This window comes from Peromyscus californicus, unplaced genomic scaffold (genome assembly GCF_007827085.1).
Source record: "Peromyscus californicus insignis strain IS unplaced genomic scaffold, ASM782708v3 Scaffold_4__1_contigs__length_199733344, whole genome shotgun sequence".
Lineage (NCBI taxonomy): Eukaryota > Metazoa > Chordata > Mammalia > Rodentia > Cricetidae > Peromyscus > Peromyscus californicus.
Genome location: NW_026294562.1, coordinates 102,597,513 through 102,619,016, shown reverse-complemented (window position 1 = coordinate 102,619,016; position 21,504 = coordinate 102,597,513). Strand labels below are relative to the sequence as shown.

Sequence of the window (21,504 nt, the reverse complement as noted above, 5' to 3'; positions counted from 1 at the left end):
TGGGCTGGTATCTATCGTCTCTTGAGTTTGTGATACATCTTTCTGGCTTTTAGAGTCTCCACTGAGAAGTCAGGTGTAATTCTAATAGTCCTGCCTTTATATGTTACTTGCTCTTTTTCCCTTACAGCTTTTAATATTCTTTCTTTGTTCTGTGTGTTTAGTGCTTTGATTATCATGTGCCGAGAGAGCTTTCTTTTCTGGTCCAATCTATTTGGTGTTTTGTGTGCTTCTTGTACTTTGATAGGCACCTCCTTCTTCAGGTTAGGGGAATTGTCTTCTATGATTTTGTTGAAAATATTTTCTGTGCCTTTGACCTGGGTTTCTTCTCCTTCCTCTATTCCTATTATTCTTAGGTTTGGTCTTTTCATAGTGTCCCAGATTTCCTGGATGTTTTGTGCCATAATTTTTTTAGACTTAACCTTTCATTTGACAGATATATCCATTTCTTCTATCATGTCTTCAGTGCCTGAGAGTCTCTCTTCCATCTCTTGTATTCTGTCGGTGAGGCTTGCCTCTGAGGTTCCTGTTCAAGTTCCTAAATTGTTTATTTCCAGATTTCCCTCAGTTTGGGTTTTCTTTATGGATTCTCTTTCCATTTTCAGGTCTTGAACTGCTTTATCGTTTTCTTCCACTGTTTGTGTTTTCATAGATTTCTGTAAGGGATTTATTAATTCTCTCTTTAAGGACATCTACTATATCCATAAAGGCCACTTAATGTCTTTTTCTTGTGCTTCAGCTATGTTGCAGTACTCTGGATCTGCTGTGCTAGGGTTGCTGGGCTCTAATGGAGACATATTGTCCTAGCTGGGGGTTTTCTTTGTTTGTTTGTCTTGTTTTGTTTTTTGTTTTTAGAGACAGGGTTTCTCCATGTAGTTTTGGTGCCCGTCTTGGAGCTCTCTCTGTAGACCAGGCTGGCCTTGAACTCTCAGAGATCCGCCTGGCTCTGCCTCCAGAGTGCTGGGATTAAAGGTGTGTGCCACCACTGCTCTGCATCCCGGCTGTTTTTGACTGTGTTTTTACACTGGCATCTAGGCATCTGGGTTTGGGAAGATTGTAATTGTAGATGCTGATATCTGCTCTTGACTTTGTGTTGTCTGATAGGAAATTTTTCTGGGGTCCTGGTAAGTGTGGCCACTGCGGGTTCCAGGTAAAATGTGTTTCTAGGTATTGGGAGCTGACACTTAGGAATGGGGATGGGCTGGGGGGAGGTGCTGAGGGGGTCCACGAGAGGGAGGAAAGCAGGGTGTTTCACTAGGATCTACTTAGTCCCCTGGGAATGGGGGCAGAGTGAGGAGAGGCCTCCGCTGGTAGTCTGCTGCAGAACTGAGGATGAGACTGGAGGGTTGGATTTGGAGGACTGGAGGGAGAGGTGAAGATCTGCAGTCAGCCTACCTGCTTCCCTGGCTGGGGTCAGACTGGAGGACTGGATTTGGAGGACTAGAGGGAGAGGTGAAGATCTGCACTCAGCCTACCTGCTTCCCTGGCTGGAGTCAGTCTGTTGTTTGTTCTTCTTGAAGTGAAGAAATGTGATGTTCTTGTACTGGTTACCAGCAAATAAAATTATTTATAGTAGTTGAAGTTCTAAGATCATAGTAGCAAATCTAGTTTGGCTACATCAATAAAAGCACAGTAATGTCTATTAAGGGATTAAAATGTATTAGGCAATGCATTGTTTTGTTTAATCCTCACAACATACCCATGAAGAAACAACAAGACTCAAAGAATTAAACTGGGCTGGCCAAGGACACATGTACTATAGTAATGGTAGAATAAGACATGCTGGACTTCATGGCTAACTTCTAGACCTGTCATCTGATGTTTAGTCTATTACTCATTAATTCACTGAACCATCAAGTTCTGTGACAGTAAGTGGGATAAATAAAACTATTTTGTCTAATAGACAGATCTAGTAGTTTACAGAACAAAAGATTCTTAGAATTGTCGAGTGTTTTCCCTGGCAGCTGGCGTAGTGGGAGAACAAAGGCTTCAGAGAAGATGGAGGAGACTAGAACCCTGGCTCTGCTCATCACTTCTCTTGTGACCTGGAGCAATTTATTTTAACCAGTCAGATTCTTAATTTCCATATCCACATGCCATAGATATATACATCCATTCTCATTAAATTGATATAAGTATTAGATATAATGGTACATAGACAAACTGTATAATTTCCATGACCATTATAAAATAAAAATGTGGGGCCCCTTTTTGAAAATCATTAAGAAGGTGGTAACAGCCGAGTACCAAGCCAACAGCAGGGATTTGGGTGTACTGGTTCGGGTCTATCATACCAGCATTCTGAAGTGACGGCAGGAGGATCGAGGTTGAGGCCAGCCTGGGTTATAGAGCAAGACCCTGTCTCAAAAATGGCTCAAGGGTAAAGTGCTTGCTGCATAATCGTAAGGACCTGAGTCCGGATTCCCAGACCCACAGGCTGTGTGAGGCCGCGTGTCCCTGTAATTCTGAGGCCAAAGACAGGCAGATCCCACTAGCTGAACTGATAAGCCTCAGGCTCAGTGAGAGACCCTGTCCCTAAAGAGTTGGCAGAAAGAAGGGAGAGACCGATAGAGGCCAACACCTGATGCTGGTCTCTGGCATCTACATGCATATACTCGCACAACACCTCCCCCCCCCCCACACACACAGATAAAGTAGATAAACTAGTGAACGATAGAGTATGGGGCTCTTATGGTCTGCTGGCATAACCACGTTTTGCATGGAACAGGCATGTATAAAGTATAATCATTTTCCCTCTCAATCACTGATTCTAATTCTCTTGTTTTGCAGATGAGGGAATTGAAGTTCAAGGAAAAGCAAAACTGCAAATTCTGGCAGAGTCAGGACCACCACTGAGACTTGCTTTGTTCCCAGCATTTCCCAAGTGTGTTATGGACGATGAGAATAGATTTTATTTGAACGGAAGTTTCTATCAACAACCCCCTAAGTTTCTAAACACTGGGTAGGTAAAATAGACAACATTTTCAGAGTTTCAGAGATTTTTCTCTCTGCAGCTTGAATCCCGAAGTCAGATGGAATAGAGAACACTGCCTAAAGGGATTTGATAATATGTCCTTTTTTTTTTTTTTTTTTTTTTTTGTTTGTTTGTTTGTTTTTTCGAGACAGGGTTTCTCTGTGCAGCTTTGCGCCTTTCCTGGAACTCACTTGGTAGCCCAGGCTGGCCTCGAACTCACAGAGATCCGCCTGGCTCTGCCTCCCGAGTGCTGGGATTAAAGGCGTGCGCCACCACCACCCGGCAATATGTCCTTTTTAAAGGAGTGCAGTAAATATCTCTTAGATAGCTCTCACAAATTCTGTTCTGCAGATTGCTTTAGGGCAGTACAAGTTCCCATGGGCTTCGATCTGTGTGCCGAGGTTGTTCATGTCATAAGTTAGAAGCAAACAGATTCCTTCCATTAGGCAGTTCTCTTGGTATCCTCATCCCAGCTGACCTGTAAGCCTGAGGATATAAAAATAATGAAAACCAGATTCTAGGAAAAGCTGACTTGTTTAGAGTCACCCAGTTGCATCCAAAAGGGCAAATTTAATATGCCATTCTCCCAGGAGTAAGACTACAGAAACAAAACACACATCATGCCCCTCCCCCCAGTTCTTTCCAGTCTGGGGGTTCACAGGCACCACACTAACTGCAGAAGTAACAGCTAAAGTCCAAAATCAGGTACACAAGTCAGAAAATCAGGATTTTCATCTTAGTTCCTCCACTTATCAGCCACTGGACTTACGTTAATTCATCTGCTCACCCTTCACCCTCTGAAGTAAACTTAATCATTCTCTCCTGTCTTTGAACTATCATACATGTAGGTTTCACATGCGATCTTCTGCCCCAGGCTCATGGAAACCTCTATGGAACACAGATTGGAAAACAGTAAGTAGATTGGATCTCTGTGGCTCCTTTTAGCTCCAGTGGTCTGTGAGTCAAAACACCTTCTTGCTGTGGCTTTTGTTTGTGTGTGCACACAAGTGCATTCTTGTGTGTGTGTGTGTGTGTGTGTGTGTGTGTGTGTGTGTGTGTGTGTGTGTGTGTGTTTGTAAGTCCCTTCAGAGGCCAGAGGCATCACCTTCCCCGGGAACTGGAATCACAGGCACACTACCTGACAAAGGTGCTTGCATCCAAGCTCTAGTCCTCCGCGAAGAGCAGCATATGCTCCTAAGTGCTTAGCCATCTCTCAAGCCTGCTTTTACACCTGCTTGACAGAGTTTTCAGTAAAGCAGCTCTTCTGTATTTCAATGATTTCTTACTCAGCTACAGTTCCCCTCCACAAATTATTAGACATGAGTCATTGGTGAGATGGCTATAGCCATAGAAACTAAAAACCAAACCTACATGATAAACCTAAGGTTGAATTTGGACTCACTCTGTGATTCTGAGGATTCGGGTTAGACTCACATCACTTAGCCTTAGAATGAGTCCCCTCCCAGCAGAGGAAAGCCCCCACCAATTCTGTGTAAACCGGGCTTACTATCTTGGAGTGCCTATTTGGATCCTCCAGGAAGCAGACACCCAGATGGAGTGAGACAAGCAAGAAGTCTTACTGAGGGGGGAAAAGGATGTGGGAAGGATCCAGGGATGAGGTGTCCAGAGTTGGTGGGAGAGCTTCAGAAGGTAATGTAGCTTCGGCACCCATTTAAAAAGGCAGAGGAAGGAAAATTGGGTAGTGGGAGCCTAAATCTGCCATTCAGTCTAAGAAAGTCTTAGCAGTGATGATGATGGGGATCTGAGACTGCTTGTTTGAGGAACCCCACATTGGGCATGTGTGTGGTGCTCAGTCAGCAGAGAAAAAGCTGAGGAGACTGTAATGGGGTGAAGTAGGGCTGCCGTAATACTGCAGAGGATTCCAGAAGGCACAGCAACTAGAGGCCGGCAGCTAACACACTCCCCTCTCTCAGCAGCCGCTCCCTGTGATGGCCACATTGCACATGCTGTGAATCCCCGAGGTGGACACCGCTGAACTCACACTGAGAGGAGGTGACAGTCTTCCAGATCCATACCCAAACTCAGCAGTGATCGAGCGGAAAAAGAAAACACCTATGGCAGAAAGAACACTGTATGTGATTTCAAAGTCCCACTTCTTATTCCTGGGCTGCCTTATGTCACTCAATGCCCTTGGTTGTAATCAGAAGCACTACACCAAACACCCTATAAGGTTCTTCCACTGAGCAGCCTAGCAGTTTATTTGTTTGTTTGTTTGTTTTGTGTGTGTGTGTGTTTGTTTTGTTGTTGTTGTTGTTGTTGTTGTTGTGTGTGTGTGTGTGTGTGTGTGTGTGTGTGTGTGTGTGTGTGTGGTTGTTTTGTTGTTGTTGGTGGTGGTGGTTGTGGTGGTGGTGGTGGTTGTGGTGGTGGTGGTGATGGTGGTGGTGGTGGTGGTGGTGGTGGTGGTGGTGTGTGTGTGTGTGTGTGTGTGTGTGTGTGTGTGTGTGTGTGTTTTGAGACAGAGTCTCAAGTAGCCCAGACTGGCCTTGAACTTCTGATCTCCCTGCCTCTACCTCCTAAATGGTGGTGGGATTACAGATGTGTGCCACTATTGCCCCACCAACAGTATAAGATTTAACAGCTTCTGCTGGGCGGTGGTGGCGCACCGCCTTTAATCCCAGCATGGGAGGCAGAGCCAGGTGGATCTCTGTGAGTTTGAGGCCAGCCTGGTCTACAGAGAGAGTCCAGGACAGGATCCAAAGCTACACAGAGAAACCCTGTCTCGAAAAAAACAACAAACAACAAACAAACAAACAAAAAGATTTAACAGCTTCCTTAAAACAAGAGAGAGGGATGAAGAGGGAGGGAGGAGCAGGAGGGAGTCTAGAATGAAAGGGGTTTCCTGTGAAGCCAGAGTAGTATATCACATGTAGTATGACGCCAATCCCATCCTGACACACTCAACACAGCATTATAATCTAACCAGGTAGCTAACCGAGCAGGCATTGTGTCAGGGGGTGGAGTCTGGGAACGAGGGACATCGCTGAAGTGGACCTCATTTTGTGATCAGGATACACAGGCATTGAAAGAGGACTCTGTCCTCTCTTCATACAGAGGTGCGGATGGTGGCAGGAGAATAACTCCACTTGACAGCTGGTTCTACGAATTCTCATGTTCACGAGCACATGTGCTGGCAATGTGCCGAAGGCTTCTGTACTCCCCTTTAACCTGCATCTGCTGATTATCCTCACCCCATAAGAATGCTGGGAGTGGAAAGTATGCCGTGGGATCCCCTCAGGCTTGATAGTTTAGGATTTAAAAAACAAGAGGAGTTCATGCTCCCGTACTTATTTCTCCCATTGAGGAAAAAAAAAAGTCACAGAACAAAAAACTGCGGTCAAGGGCATAAAATAATTAGTAGCCAATCCTGAGGAGGCCATTCGGTTCTCAGGTTTCTGATACTCATCCTTGCAGGCGAGGCCCTCCCAGAGTGGATCAGGTTTTCCCGTTTTCAATTAAACATCGTTGAGGGCTACGGATGAAAATACAAGCTCTTGATCTGGTCCCTGATAGACAGACCTCAGGGAGAGTGGGAGACCAGCGGGGAGGGAGGGAGAGGAGAGAGAGCAGCAGGGGAGAGAGAGAGAGAGACAGAGACAGAGAGACAGAGACAGAGAGACAGAGACAGAGAGGCCAGCAGGGAGAGGGAGAGAGACAGAGAGACAGAGAGAGAGAGAGAGAGACAGAGAGACAGAGAGAGAGGCAGAGACAGAGAGAGACAGAAAGAGAGAGGCCAGCAGGGAGAGGGAGAGAGAGAGACTGCAGAGAGGGGAGAAGGGATTATGGTGTCAGTGGAAGACACCAGAGCAGCCACAGCAGGGTTGTGTCCAGATCAATAAATAATGGCACCTTGGCAATAAATAATGGCAGCTCCCCTAGTTCTTGGACATGCCTGGGGCCTACAGGTTATGGTCTGTTAACTCCTGGATCTCACTCTAAATCTTAGTCCCTCGGGAAGGCAGAGTAAACAAGCCCACAGTTGTGCTGGCTGCAGACTGTACTCTGATGATGCGCTGAGCACATCACAGCTGCCACAGAGTTTTACGTCAAACATTTGTATCTTATTTTATGTGTATGGGTGTTCTGCCTCGTGTATGTCTGTACACCACGTCTATGCAGCACAGAATCTGCCAGAAGAGGCCATCAGATCCCCTGGAACTGAAGTTACAATGACTGTCAGCCTCCATGTGCATGCTGGGAACCAATCGTGCTCCTCTGGAAGAGCTGCCAGCATTCTCAACAGCTGAGCCATCTCTCCAGCCCCAAGTCATACATTGTAAAAACAATTTAGACTCGGACCTCAAGGATATTGAGGAGAGGCAGTGGTCCTGCTGAGAATCCTTCCCTATTACCTTCATGCTCCCCTCCCAAATTTCCTTCAGAAGGACGCATTCTACTACCCTTTCCTGTCATTGCCCGTCTACTAGTCATTTGCAAAGGCCTGAGTGTCAGCTTTGAGGCAACCATCCCATTCAACACCACCTGAAATGGCATTTGGCCCTACACAGACGCAATGGTATTTGTTGACTGAATGGACAAAACATGGTGAGCCCCTGCAGTACTGGGGTGGACAAAGGACTGTACTTCCTGGAAACAGTAATAGCCATACCGTGGTTTAAGACCTTGCTTTACTCACTATGTGACTTGGGATCCCAGGATGCTTATTTATTTATTTATGTATGTATGTACTTTGGGGGCGGGGGTGGGGTATACACAAGCCACGGTACCTGCTTGTGAGTTAGAAGACACCTTTCAAGAGTCAGCTCTCCCCCTCCCCCTCCCCCTCCTCCTCCCCCCTCCTCCTCCTCCTCCTCCTCCTCCTCCTCCTCCTCCTCCTCTTCTTCCTCCTCCTCTCTATGGGCATCATAGATGGAACTCAGGTCATCAAGATTGCAAGGAGAGCGCCTCACCCACCGAGGCATCTGGCCCCCAGGGTTCTGGATATAAAATAGAAACAACCCTGCCTTGTCTACCTCAGGAGGTCCTTGTGAGAAGCAACTCAGAGGAACCATGGCAGAGCTACCTCCAGCAGAAAATAAAGGACTTCTGGGTCAGGAAATCCTTTTGATTGGGGGAGCTCTAGAGAGAGAAACTTCAAAATGTGAAAGACAAACTTATTTTTCACATCAGCAAGGCAAAAGTTGTACCTAGAAATACACACAACAATTTCACAAGGCAAATTTTTTGTTCTTGTTTTGAGATAAAGTCTCATAAATAGCTCAGGCTGGCCTCAAACTTGCTATGGAGTGAAGGACATCTTGAACTCCAGATCCTCCTGCCTCAGCTTCCCAAGTACTGGGGTTATAGGTGTGTACCACTTCCAACAACTGGATTCCTACTCTTCCCTCCTTCCCACGTGCCTGCCCGTCTGAGTCTCAGTTTACAGTTACAGACTGGTTTCTTCAGCACACAAAGGGACATGGCCCTTAGAAGCTTCTGGTTTCATCTTGAAGTTTTGCCATCTGAGAAAGACTTACTGCTTTATTTCCAAGTGACAAAAATCTCTCTCCCTCCTGGTTTGAAGTGTTTCTTCTCTTGCCAAGAGTGAGAGAACGACAAGATTCATGTGGGGGGATCAGGGCTATAAATGAAGGTAGGGGTACTGTTGGAAGCAGAATAGATGGGCATTATGCTGCCATGATTAATGCTCACTACAGTATTCCTAAGATCGTTTTTTTTCTAGCTGGTCACTGAAACGCCACCATTTACAATCAACTACCTTTGGCTAGGGCCCTGTGTCTACAAGATCCTTTCCCTCAGTCTGTCTCCCCCAAGGTCCCAACGACAAAAGGCAGAAGGCAGACAGGAAACCAAGTGAATTCACACCGTGCTGTCCTCCACAAGCCTTCACTGAGGTTCCCGTTCTAGAACTGGCAACTAGCGAGTTCCTCTGCTCAACATCGGCTACTGCATTCCTCTGGGCTCTAGTCAGTCTTCGGCTCAAGTGCCAATGTTGCTGAACTGCAGGCCTAGGCTATTCGATGCTGTCATCTGCCTGCTTGGATTCCCAGGCCATAGTGGCTCCTTCTTGTCTTCTGGTCAAGCCACACAGCTGACAGGTGGAGAGATCAGAGTCTCTGAGAGGGACAGTCTTACTCCAAATCACATTTAAAAGAAAAAAAGGAGCTTGTGGCTAAGCCAAGATCAGATGCCAGGTTACAGGGAACACGATCTGGCCATCATCCTTCCCTTTGTTTTTCTGCACTTTTATGAACTGAGGGAGGAATAAACCCTTCACCCACACGGTCCCATTCCGTTGTCTCTCTGGGTCATTTTACAATGTTACTGTTCATTCACCCCGGGCCTCCGGTCTACTAACCTTGGTCTTATTTTCTGTTGACAGGAATAAAATTCTAAACCAGAGGCTCCTTCCTACTTCTGCAGTGCTAATTATCACCCTTATACTGCACCAAGGACTCACTATTTAAGCAAGCTAGTCTTGACTTGTAAACTAATTTCAGGCATCATCCCGGCTAACTCCTCCTTACTCCTCTGATATTCTGTAGTACTTTATTTCAGGAGGAAAAGAATATTTGATTTGGTCTGGTTCCTCAGTTAGGGTCAAGAGTACTTCCTGCAAATTAGCCTACAGTGCCTTATACTCCCTGCAACAAAAGATTTTCCATCTTTCACAGTTCCTGCCTGCTTGCATTGTCTCTTTTCTTCACACTGCTGACATTTCTATTTCCTCTTACCACTGTTTCCTCCAGGGCCCAGCAAAGAGTCCAGCACATGACAAATGTTGCATAACTATTGGTTGAATGAAAGACAAGGTCTTCGACTCCCCGGCTCCTGATTATTTACAGTAGTAGATCACAGTGGAATTCAAATAACAATAAAAATGTGAAGGACTTTATTGCGCAACATATAATGTAAGTGCTAAAGACTTCTTATCCTAAAAGCACTGTAAGATAAACCTTCTCAGCATCAAAGATGAAAGAAAATACTGTAGTGTAAGGAGAGAAGGAAGCCATGAATGAGTGAAGTCCTGAATGAATGTATACTTGTAGACATAAGTATTGCCCCAAAGCCTCAGGTCCACGAAGGAATGGCAAAGCCTTCCCCCAGAGTGTGGCTCAGAGGGGATTGGCAAAGCCTTCTCCGCTTGGTTGAGAAAATGGCAAAGCCTTCCTCTGGTCTGAGTGTAAATGTTGATAGTATATGCAGAAAATGTCCACCATAGCTCTCTCCTAACATATTTATGGCCTGAAGACTGCTCCCCTACAGAGACAGCTCCGATGGGATTAGCTAAATCTTCCTCATTTATTCAGCTGTACACCATAAACCCCACCTCCTGTTATCTGTATGCAATAACCCGCCTCCTTGTTCAGCTGTGTGCAGTAACTCTGCCTCCTTGTTCAGCTGTGTGCAGTAACTCTGCCTCCTTGTTCAGCTGTGTGCAGTAACCCTGCCTCCCCGTTTAACTCTGTATACTAAACACACTGGGTGTTCAGAGTGCTTCAGCTGCTCCGGCAGCTGACCCTGGTTTTTCTGTGTGCCTATGTATCCATCTGTCTGTCTTTTCTTCACCCCCTCACCACCCTAGTCAGGTCAAATCCCTGGAGGCCATACATGAGTGTGGCATAGCAATCTATCCACAAAGGTTTCCACACTGTTAAATATTTGTAAGATTTGTGTTTCTGACACAAGTAAATATCATTATCAGGAATGAACGCTGCCTTGGGATGTTGCCTTCTCTCTGGCAGGCTAGATTCTCTGTCCTGCTTGTTCCCAGTCTACAAGGTGCCCATGTTTTGAGCAACTGTCAGTCTCTATGCTACACTTTATTTGTATTGCCTTATCTATAACCACTCTTTCTGAAAGGGTCTTTTTTTTTTTTTCAGACAGGGTTTCTCTGTGAAGCTCTAGCTGTCCTGGAACTCTACAGACAGGGCTGACCTCATGTTCAGAGATCCTCCTGTCTCTGCCTCCAAAGTGCTGGAATTAAAGGCGTGTGCCAACCCCCCCCCCACCCCCCCACCCCCCACTGCTGCTGCCAAACTTGGAAGGGTCTATGCAGGAGGCCCTATGACTTGCCCAAAGTCACAGAGCTATTGAGTGCTGGGATTAGGGCTCAAAACTGTCTATTGTTCTGAGTCACGATACTGTATGACTCTTCTTTCAATTATTTTTTTTCTAGAAAAACCCTTTATTTTGCTTGGACTGGCTTACTTTTCTAGACATATCTTGGGACTTTTCCATTCCATAGATCTAGTTAATGTTATTAAGAATATTAATCTAGTTAATTTTATTAAGAATTCAAGGAGCCAGGTGTGGTAAGGCACACCTTTAATCCCAGAATTTGGGAGGCAGAGGCAGGCAAAGGCAGGAAGAGGCAGGCAGACTTCAGTGAGCTCAAAGCTAGGCTGTTCCATATATCGAGTTCCAGGCAGTTAGGGCTATATAGTGAGACTCTGTCTAAAAGAGAGAGAGAGAGAGAGAGAGAGAGAGAGAGAGAGAGAGAGAGAGAGAGAGAGAGAGAGAAGAAAAATAAAAAGAAAATAAAAGAAAGAAGTTTAAAGGAGACTTAACTATTATCTTATCACACCTCTCATATTTAAAAAAATCTTAGATTTCTTTATTTTATTGCATGCATATAAATGTTTTGCCAGCTGTATGTGTACCACATGCATCCTGGTGCCTGTGGGGGTCAGAAGGGGGCATCAGATCCCCTGGAACTGGAGTTAAGGATGGCTGTGAGTCACCATACAGGTTCTGGGAACTGCACCTGGTCCTCTGCAAGAGCAAGTGCTCTCACTTTAGAACTGCAGAATCCAAGCTTATTTACTGGTTCTGAAGCTGGAGACGGGGATATACTTACTAAAATGTTCTGGTTCTATGGGATAAGATATTGCATAAAAATAAAGGGAGCCACTAGGTACTCAAAACATGTTCACCTAGGACAGTAGGTCAAAGTGTGTGTGTGTGTGTGTGTGTGTGTGTGTGTGTGTGTGTGTGTGTGTTTTATCAAAATATGTAGGCTGGGTCCCTTCTCTACTTTTTGATCAGCTGCAGAATGGCACAGGGCTAAGTAGAAGTATTTGGAAAATGTCCCAGACAGAATCACCACAGCCTTAGACTCTGGGATTATTTGGTATAATTTGCAGCTGTATATAGACACAGGGAGGAAGCATCATTGTCCTTGTTTCCACATTATTCTGATTACCGAAAGCTTATTTTTATTTTTATTTTTTGTTTTTCGAGACAGGGTTTCTCTCTGTAGCTTTGCACCTTTCCTGGAACTTACTCTGTAGCCCAGGCTGGCCTCAAACTCACAGAGATCCGCCTGACTCTGCCTCCCGAGTGCTGGGATTAAAGGCATGCACCACCACCGCCCAGCCTTATTTTTATTAAATTAAACCTCATTAGCATTTTCTCAAAGTAACAGGTGACATCAAAATTCAAACATGTCCTAAGCTCTGTACAGTCTACTTACAAATCCCACCTTGCCAAATTTCCTAACAATATTAAGACTTCCTTCAAGACCTTTGTCCTTCTTTACTGTAGCCAATTGACAGAAGTCCTTCCTTCTCATTGGTAGGAGTGTGCACAAGGCCTGGAAGATGGAGGGATAAATGTTGCCACCTCTAGTTGCACCCAAGTCCAATATCCCATGATAAGTCACACCAATGGTTTACTGCGTCTGGAACCAAAAAGTGCTCACCAAGTACTTTTGGACTAGCTTTATTAGAATTATTGTGTTTTTGGTTCTTTGCTAGGGACATAGAGAAAAACTCAAGCCACTGTAAATCTGGCTCTTAGCAGTCCAGAGGGCAATCTCTTAAGGAAAGAGGCTAAAAACCTTAGGGATGTTGTTAACAGTCTAGTATTTTCAAATCAGCTGGGAGTACTTAATTTGTTCACTAAAAGGAGCAACACAGTCTCTAGAGTACGGTCTGAACAATGCTGCTTTGCCTATAGGTTACAACACTGTACTGAACACTTAACATCTCAAGTGTTCTTAGCACAGTAAAATAAGGGCACTAGAAAGAGTGTCCAAGGGGGTGACAGACCAGTAATGCTTACTGGCCAGGGATGAGGATGTGAGCTCCATCCCCAGATGCTCAGTAAGAATAAGCGGGGTGTGCTGGCTGGCTCCTGTCTGTAATCTCAGCGCTGGGCAGGGACAGGTGGGCACATGGCTGCGATGTGTTGCCTGGCCAGCCAGCCTAGCTTACTTAATCAGTTCCAGGCCAATAGGAGGAGACCCTATCACAAAGACCAAGGTGAACAGAGGTTTTCTTCTGGCCTCCATACATGCACCTGCACACATGTGCACCCTTGTACACATGAACACACACATATACACACAAACCAAAAAGGAGCGTTTTCATTTATGTTACTCTTTAGAGTTTACAAAATGTTCTCTTGTCTCTCATCTCACTTGAGGCTCCCTGTAATTTTGCCAGGTAGACCAACGGTATTAACACTAATTTTACAGAAGCTCAATGTAACTGGGTTCCATAAAAATACCTTCCAGTAGTCAGAACTGTGTCCAGGCCTAGGCTCACACAGATAATCAGCACAGAGCTGTGATTAGTCCCATGATCCTCCTAGAGAAAAAGGAAAAAGGACGTAACTAGTTTAAGCAGGAAATTACCGGCTGGCTTATGTAGCTGGTAAGCCACAGAAGACACAGTTATCTCCCTCACATCCATTCCCTTTCCTGTTAGTAGTTCTCCTGATTTTCATTATCATCCTCCCAGCTGCTTCCCTACTGTGAGCCCAGATGCTTCTGGGGACGGTAACTACACCCCTGACCGGGGCTCCAGAGCTCAGACTTATATTAATTAGCACAGTTCTACCTCCTTGCCTTGGCTACGTGCTCAGGGATAGGCATATGATACTATCTATGCCAGGGAAAAGCCAGGGAAGTTAAGCAAAGGGTGCTGGGAAAGGACATCCTGACCGAGTACCTGGAAATAAATAGTTATCTCCCACTAAACGTAAAAGTGCTTTTGTATACTTCAATAGAAAACACCCTTATAGTGAGATCTCTGATGGCACTTCTGAGCGAACTCAACTGTCTCAGGAACGCTACAGGCTTCTTTTCCTTCTGACTTCCAGTGGGGGCGGAGGGTAGGAAGCCTGGGGATGAGTTCTGCACAGTTCAGCCGTCTCTGAAGGTGTTATTCCAATCGCTATTTGCCATGCCTGGAGCTACTCAGTGCCTATCTTATGTAGTTTTATACGGCATGAAATGATTCTAGCACAGTTCTCTCTCGAGTAACAGAAAACTCAAGCATTAGTGGGACTCCTGTTACTTGCCCGTATGCCACAGAGTGTACCGTTCACAGTAATAAAATGATGCTGCAATCTAAAAATAACTCCATGGAGTGGAAGGAAAAGTTGCAGAAATCAGGCCCCTGGGGACTGGCCTCTGGGTCTACAAAATCAGGGACTTGCTCACTCTTTTTGCCTTGTACTTGTCATTCTCAACCTTTTTTTTTTTTTCTTTTAGTTTTCCAAGACAGGGTTTCTCTGTGTAACAGCCTTGGCTGTCCTGGAATGCACTCTAGACCAGGCTGGCCTTGAACCTCACAAAGATCCTCCTGCCTCTGCCTCCCCAGTGCTGGAATTAAAGGTGTGTGCCACCATGTCCAGCCTCTCCTCAACCTTGTTTATTATCTGCAGGAATCTGATCACCTGCCACTTCAGAATATTGATGGTGGGTCTCAATAGGAAAGAGAGGCCTTTCAGACTGGATAGTATGAGGAGAGTCTAAAAAAGAGACAGTCTTTATATAAGGGTAAAGATACCATAAAGATCAGGGCAGTGTCCTAGGGCAAAAGAGAGCCTGGGTGGGGTGAGGAGATATGACCATTTATGAACCTGAAGGGATGAGGGGAGGGAGCTGTAGCTGGAACTAGAGATGGACAAGGCTTTATAAAGAGAGTCACCAGACAAGGGATAAGTGAATGACAATCCAGCCTCTGTGTACACCTCATTCCCGTCACTGCTGGCATTCTCCATGGCTCCACTATCACCGAAGGGAAGGGAGCTTGTGGGGGAATTCTACACACACCAACCTCCTGAGGCATAGAGTGGCCTGGAGGATGGGTTTAAGGGTACAAGTGGAAGACAGCCACTACACTGAGACTAGCAACCTCTGTAGAATGAGAGCATTTCTTTTCCAGAACAATTGAAATGTCATCACCCGAAAGGATTCTAGCCCGGTTTTGAGCAGTGGATCACTTCTTAGACCAGCTGTATACATGTATAAGCAACTTCTTACTCAGCGAATAGTCCATAGAATTGATCTGTGAAGTGTCTACTGCATGGAGGTTTATTATAACACATGAATGTCATCAAAGAATGCTGAATATTAGGTATTACCTAGTTTTCCACTGACCCTTTTAACTTACAAATATAACACTAGGGCTACCAAAAAGCATAAGAGGTCCATGGAGCAGTGTTAAAATGCACATATTTGGTTCTTAAAAATTAAATTATAATTGCATTATGTTTATTGTAATAAATGCTAGATTATATAATTATTTTATTACTTCTTAAATGAAAACCAAGTACTTGAATAGAATGGTGCAGAAACCTTGGAGATGTGATTTCCCCCTCTTTTCTGGAGATTTTCTGTGGCTAATTGTGGAGAACGGTAGCCATCTGTTCATTCAGTGACATTTTCAAGCTATTTTTGCAGACTGTATTCATTACTATGTATGGTCAGGGAAGCCTCTGCTCAATCATTTCAGTGCTTGACCCCACGGAGAGGTCCTTAAATGTCTGCAGCCAAATAGAAAGAAAGAAAAAACCACTCTTCTCCTGGTCCCAACTAAAAACATGGCAGCGACGTACAACACACCGTGCAGCCAAGGGCAGCCTCATGACATTTGAAAGCAAGCTCTTCCCACACTGCCAAGACTGGTCTCAATCTCACGATCCTCCTGCTTCTACTTCTCAAGTTACTGGGATTGTAGTTTGCCTCACTTCTTTGGCTCATTCATAATTTAAAAAAGTAATTTAAAAACAAATTAAAATGAAAAGCTTTTTAAAAAGGGTTATTTCTAATCTTGTGTGCGTGTGTGTCTATGTGAGGGTGTATGCGAGTGAGTGCGGGCTCCCATAGAGGCCAGAGGCAGCTGATACCCCTGGAACTAGAGTTACAAGTGGTTGTGAACTGCCCGATTGTGGGCGTTGGGAACTGAATTTGGATCCTCTGGAAGAGCAGTACATGCTTTTAACCAGCTGAGCTATCTCTCTAGTTCCATTATCAAACATTTAATAACAAATTGTACTGGTCAAGATTTGAGATGGAGGAGGGAGGAGCTGACTGACGGGAGTGCTGAGACGCCAATCCTTACAGGTAATTATGAAACTCACAATCATTTGGGAGCAATAGGGTAACATGGTAGGAAAAAGCCTTGGATGATGGGAAGATAACACGGGAGAGACAAAGATAAACTTTACCTAAAATTCACCTGTGTTTACAGATGTCTCCTTCCTCCCAATTGTCTTATGATATATTGCCCATTATTTCTGGGTCTCCTCCTTGACCATTTCCCACCTCATCCATACAACACAAAATGGTTTTAAATGATAAAACATCATATATTATTTTTAAAGTGTCTTACAATGTATACTGTACAATGTATTACTGTACATATGAGATGTTTGGTCAATAAGTGAGTTTCTGTTAAAGACAGCATGGAGAATATGTAAGCAGTAGTGTTGCTGCAAAATAAAACAGATGGGCTATGGGGCAGGAGACAGGGCAACAGATGACCTGGATGGTCGCCCATCCAAGACTTAAAATATTTGCATATTAACTTCAATGAAAATGAGTCATCATTACTAACTCAGCAAATATGAAATAATTTTAAATAGTCCATAATATAGTAAAAAGAAAAAAGTAAATATCATGAAGACAGTCCAATAATGCATATCCATTTTTGTTTGATTAAATGAAAACGAAGTATTAACAGGCAAAGCCATCAACACAATAAAAGTATATCTTCATTATTAGCTAAATAAAAATATTGTTGAGTCAAAAATCACTCATTAGGTTTTTGGTGCCCTAAATTTAATTATCAGAAGCTGCTTCTGAGTAGAATGTATTCAATCTTTCTGAAATAGAATACTTATCTCCAAGTCTACTATTATAAAGTTGGAACAGGACATCCTTCTCTTAGTATGTCATAAAAGCAGCTTCTTTTGTGCATCCTTGCAATTCAAGCATTAGAAAGAGAGCTTACAGAGCAGCCAAATGAAAAGCTGAGAACAAGTAGAAAAGAACAGAAGCCAAGCATCACAATGCTCAAATTACACAGTGCCGAGAACCGCGGAACAAATGCACTTTTCAAGGGTTCCGCATCACCAATTCCCTTTCCGCCAATATGAGATTAGGGAAACGAAGGGAAACAGGACAAAAGGGCAGAGTTATAATAAATAACTGATGTAATTCAAGTCCGTGATTCCTTAGGAAACAGTTCCTGAGCTTAAATGAGTCACCATCAGCTTTAAGCCGTAGAAATTTCCAGTTCTTATTTCAGGCAACAAGTATGCTGCTTTCCCCTTTTTAAGTCAGCATTGCAATCAGTAATACCTAACAAAAATATATTTTGAAAACTACAGGCTGGCAAGATGGCTCTGTGAGGAATGGTGTTTGTTGCCAAGCTGACAACCTGAGTTAGCTCCCTGGGACTCACATAATGAACAGTGAGAACTGACTCCCAAAAGTTGTCCTCCGACATCCATACACATGCTGTGGCACACTGCTCCCCACTTCCAAAATTAAATACATTTAATAAAAAATAAAATGATGGTAGGAAGCAGAAAGTTATTTACGGCGTGAGGATGAGGAACTAGAGCTTGGTTAAGCTTTTAGGCTTTTAGCAGCAGTCAGCTGAGATCCATTTGGATGAGAACTCAGAGGCTTCCAGTCTGAGGAAAGAGAATCAGCTGAGGAACTGGCGAGGTGAGGAAGCTGTGGCTTGTTCTGCTTCTCTGATCTTCCAGCGTTCACCCCAATACCTGACTCCAGATTTGATTTTATTAATAAGACCCTTTTAAGATTCCTGCTACATTAAAAAATATTTTTCAAAATATAAAATGAAAGCTGGTTCTTCCTTAGTGATGGGTACATACCAGAACCAATTCTGAAACTGCATGTGTGCCAGCCAGACCCCAGGAGGTGGCTGTGCCCAGGGCAGAATTGGATAGAATAAACTGCTAAGTGGGTGTCTGTCTGTCTGTATGTCTGTGTGACAGTGTCAGATCTCCTGGGACAGTTACAGACAATTGTGAGCTGCCATGTGGGTGCTGGAAATTGAACCCAGCATCCTCTGGAAGAGCAGCCAGTGCTCTTAACTGCTGATCCATCTCTCCAGCCTGGCCACAGCCCTCTTCTAAGTCGGTCTCAGGTTGGCAGTTATTGCCTGACTCCAGGGCTGTGGAAGTTAAGCTAGTTTAACATTCCATGACTACTCTGCAGGTTGGGGACTGCAATGTGACTTCCAGGAGGGCAAATGCTGAAGCAGTCATATTCCTGTATTAAAGATACTCTGATGATAGGGAGCAGGGTGCGATGAAAGATGCTCTGGGTGGACCCACTGCTCACATTCAGCGGACTAAGGACACTAAAACAGTGTATATGTGGGGGGCGGGGGGCGGAGGAGGGGGACACACTGAAGCTACACAGAACTTACCTACTCTGCCAAACACTAGGTCTCCATGTCTTATTCATGTGATCTGCATCGTGTTATTTAGCATAATGGCTGTCTTTTTTACTTTTCTATAAAATAGTGTGAAATGCTTAGCACAGACACATCCACATAGATCCTAGCTCTCACTGGTTCCAAGCCTAAAACCACTCTGTTTCTCCTCCTACACCCAAACCTTCCTGTTGTTCTCAGTCCAGTATTCAAAACAATCCCTTTCCCCTAAGGCTTCTGGTTCCCACTGTAACCAAAAGACATGAACAAAGAGAAAAAAAAATAACAGAGCAAAGCTAGCTGCAGAGTCTGAGCTATCCCCAGCCGACTTGCTGAGACCATATCCCCTTTCATCTTGAATATATATAATAAATAAACCACACTCTTTGTGGTTGGTTTTAACTATTTAATGCTTCAGTTTACAAGGGGAAGGGGAACTGGCTCCACCTGTTTTAAAGGCTTATTGCCAATTGTTAGGGTCATAACTTTCTTTCTTTCTTATTTATTTATTTCTGTTTTATGTACTTTGGTGTTTTTCCATGGGTGTCAAGTCCCCTGGAACTGGAATTACAGACAGTTGTCAGGTGCCATGTGGATGCTGGGAATTGAACCCGGGTCCTCCAGAAGAGCAGCCAGTGCTCTTAACCACTAAGCCATATCTCCAGCCCTGGGTCATTAGCTTTCATTGCTTCAAGTTTTTAATGAAAATTTTATTATTTTTATTTATTTATTGTTTATTATTATCACTCTAGACAAATAATATCACCTTTCTAGACCACAGAGAATACTTTAAAAGTAGGTAGTCCACAGAAGTGTCTTGGCTAACCTTGCCCTGACTGAGACCAAACATTGAAATAATCTCTCCAAGTGTTTGGTGGGCACATAGCATAGAAGGAATGGGCGAAGTTTATAGCAATCATCTGAATAGGTACTTCATGAGACCAAGTTGTTTCCTCTGATGTAAGGGTCCCTGTACTCAGCCATAAGAAGAAAGTGCTTGTTACCCTTTTCATAAGTTTATTTCCTCTTGAGTTTCCTATGGTGTTTTGACGCCTTCCCTAGGATCTATCTTTCTTCCTTCCTCCCTCCCTCCCTTCCTTCCTTCTTTCCTTTCTTCCTTCCTTCCTTCTTTCCTCTTTTTCTTTCTTTCTCCCTTTCTTTCTTTTGCAGTAATGGAGATTGACTTCACCATATTAGGTAAGTACCCTACCACTGAGCTACATCCATGGCCTCTTTTTATCTTGAGGCTACATCTCATCGTGTGACCCAAGCTGACACTGAACTTGCAATCTTTCTGCCACAAGCTACAAAATAGCTAGGATTGCAGATATTTTTGCCCAGCCTGGCCTCTCTGGGGTATTTTGATGCTGCTGTGGCCTTTCTGTCTTTAATTCTGCCTTTGGTGCACTACTTTCTGCCTCTCTCTCCTCTTTGTCCCGTCATTCCCAGTCCTTAACAGACACTGCTGGAGCATCTCCATATACTACTTGTTCCTTTTCTCATGCTGGCAGAACTCCATGTTTACATAGGCTCCATCTTCCTGCCCAAGGCTCCCTAGTCCCAGCTCGCCAGAAGGGAAGCATGTTTAATCTAAGGCACTCATGTGGCTTCATGCACCTTGCCATGGAGTCATTAAACAGGTGTATACATTGCCAAGGACTTCTGCAGAAAGTTTCTCAGGCTAATAAAAACCACACATCATTCTTTTTGCCCTTGGAAATATTTGGGCTCAGAAATGATGCATGAGACTGGCATAGCTACCTGCATCCAGGGAGACAGAGGTGAGGAAGAGTTCTGAACCACTGACTAAGCTAATCCTGGTATGGGCTCAATGCACAACTTCTTGTTTCTGAAAATACTGTCTATTCCTATATAAGCCACTGAGGTTCAGTTTGTGTATGTTGCCAAGACAGCCTAACAAATTTTTTCCAAGATGGCTAAGGAATTATAGGCTTTCCATCTAATTTGTAACAAACAAAATTGATAGAGATCCTTAGCACTAGAATAAAACTGATACCTAAATTAAACATGGATCAGCTAAGCAACTTGACCTGAGAGGCTCAGCCATTTTGAGTTTCCCGGGAAGCAGTCAGCTAGGCAGCCTGGCCCATTCCCTCAGGGCCTCAAGGACTCATGGGAAAGCAGTTTAAAGCAGGTCAGCAGGCATATGTAACATGAACCTTTTTCTCTTCACTTTCTTGCCTACAATGTCTACATAATGCTAAAGGTGACTGTGGTAGTTTGAATGTAATTGGTCCCCATAAGCTCATTAGGGAATGGCACAATTTGGAGGTGTGGCCTTGTTGGAGTAGGTATGGCCTTGTTAGAAGAAGTGTGTCACTGTAGAGGTGGACTTCAAGGTCTCATATATGCTCAAGATACTGCCCAGTGTGTCAGATCACTTCCTGTTGCCTGTGAGTCAAGATGCAGGACTCTCAGCTCCTTCTCTAGCACCATGTCTGCCTGCATGCTGCCTTGCTTCCTGCTATGATGATAATAGACTAAACCTCTGAAACTATAAACCAACCCTAATTAAATGTTTCCCTTGTAAGAGTTGCTGTGGTCCTGGTGTCTCTTCACAGCAATAGAAACCCAAACTAAGACCGTGATGATCATGTTTTGACTGTGAGAATGAGAACAGCATGTCAGATAGAGCCAAAAGATAAAAGGAAACAGGCTTGCTTATGGCTTCTCTTACCATCTACATATGGCCAGCCTTTCCAGAGACCTCTTGTGTGGCTTAGAAAAGAAAACTGCACCTCTTTTGGGTAGCCCAGTTAGGTGGTTTGGTTTTGTTTCATTCTGGTCTGATACAGTGGAATGCAGCTATTGATGATAAATGTTTTTTAG

The 21,504-nt window shown here is 44.2% G+C and overlaps 1 long non-coding RNA gene across 2 annotated transcripts in view; it reads right to left on the bottom strand.

Moving 5' to 3' along the window:
• Positions 1 to 1,669: 1,669 nt before the first annotated feature.
• LOC128125423 (uncharacterized) overlaps positions 1,670 to 21,504 on the bottom strand; it is a 33,966-nt gene continuing 14,131 nt past the window's right edge. The window contains exons 2-4 of one of the 2 annotated variants that reach the window (XR_008223157.1): positions 13,463 to 13,542; positions 4,552 to 5,044; positions 1,670 to 3,457 (exon numbers count right to left, since the gene is read on the bottom strand). This is a non-coding gene — a long non-coding RNA (uncharacterized LOC128125423). The remainder of the gene's footprint in view (positions 3,458 to 4,551; positions 5,045 to 13,462; positions 13,543 to 21,504) is intronic. The other variant, XR_008223156.1, reaches the window with a different exon arrangement.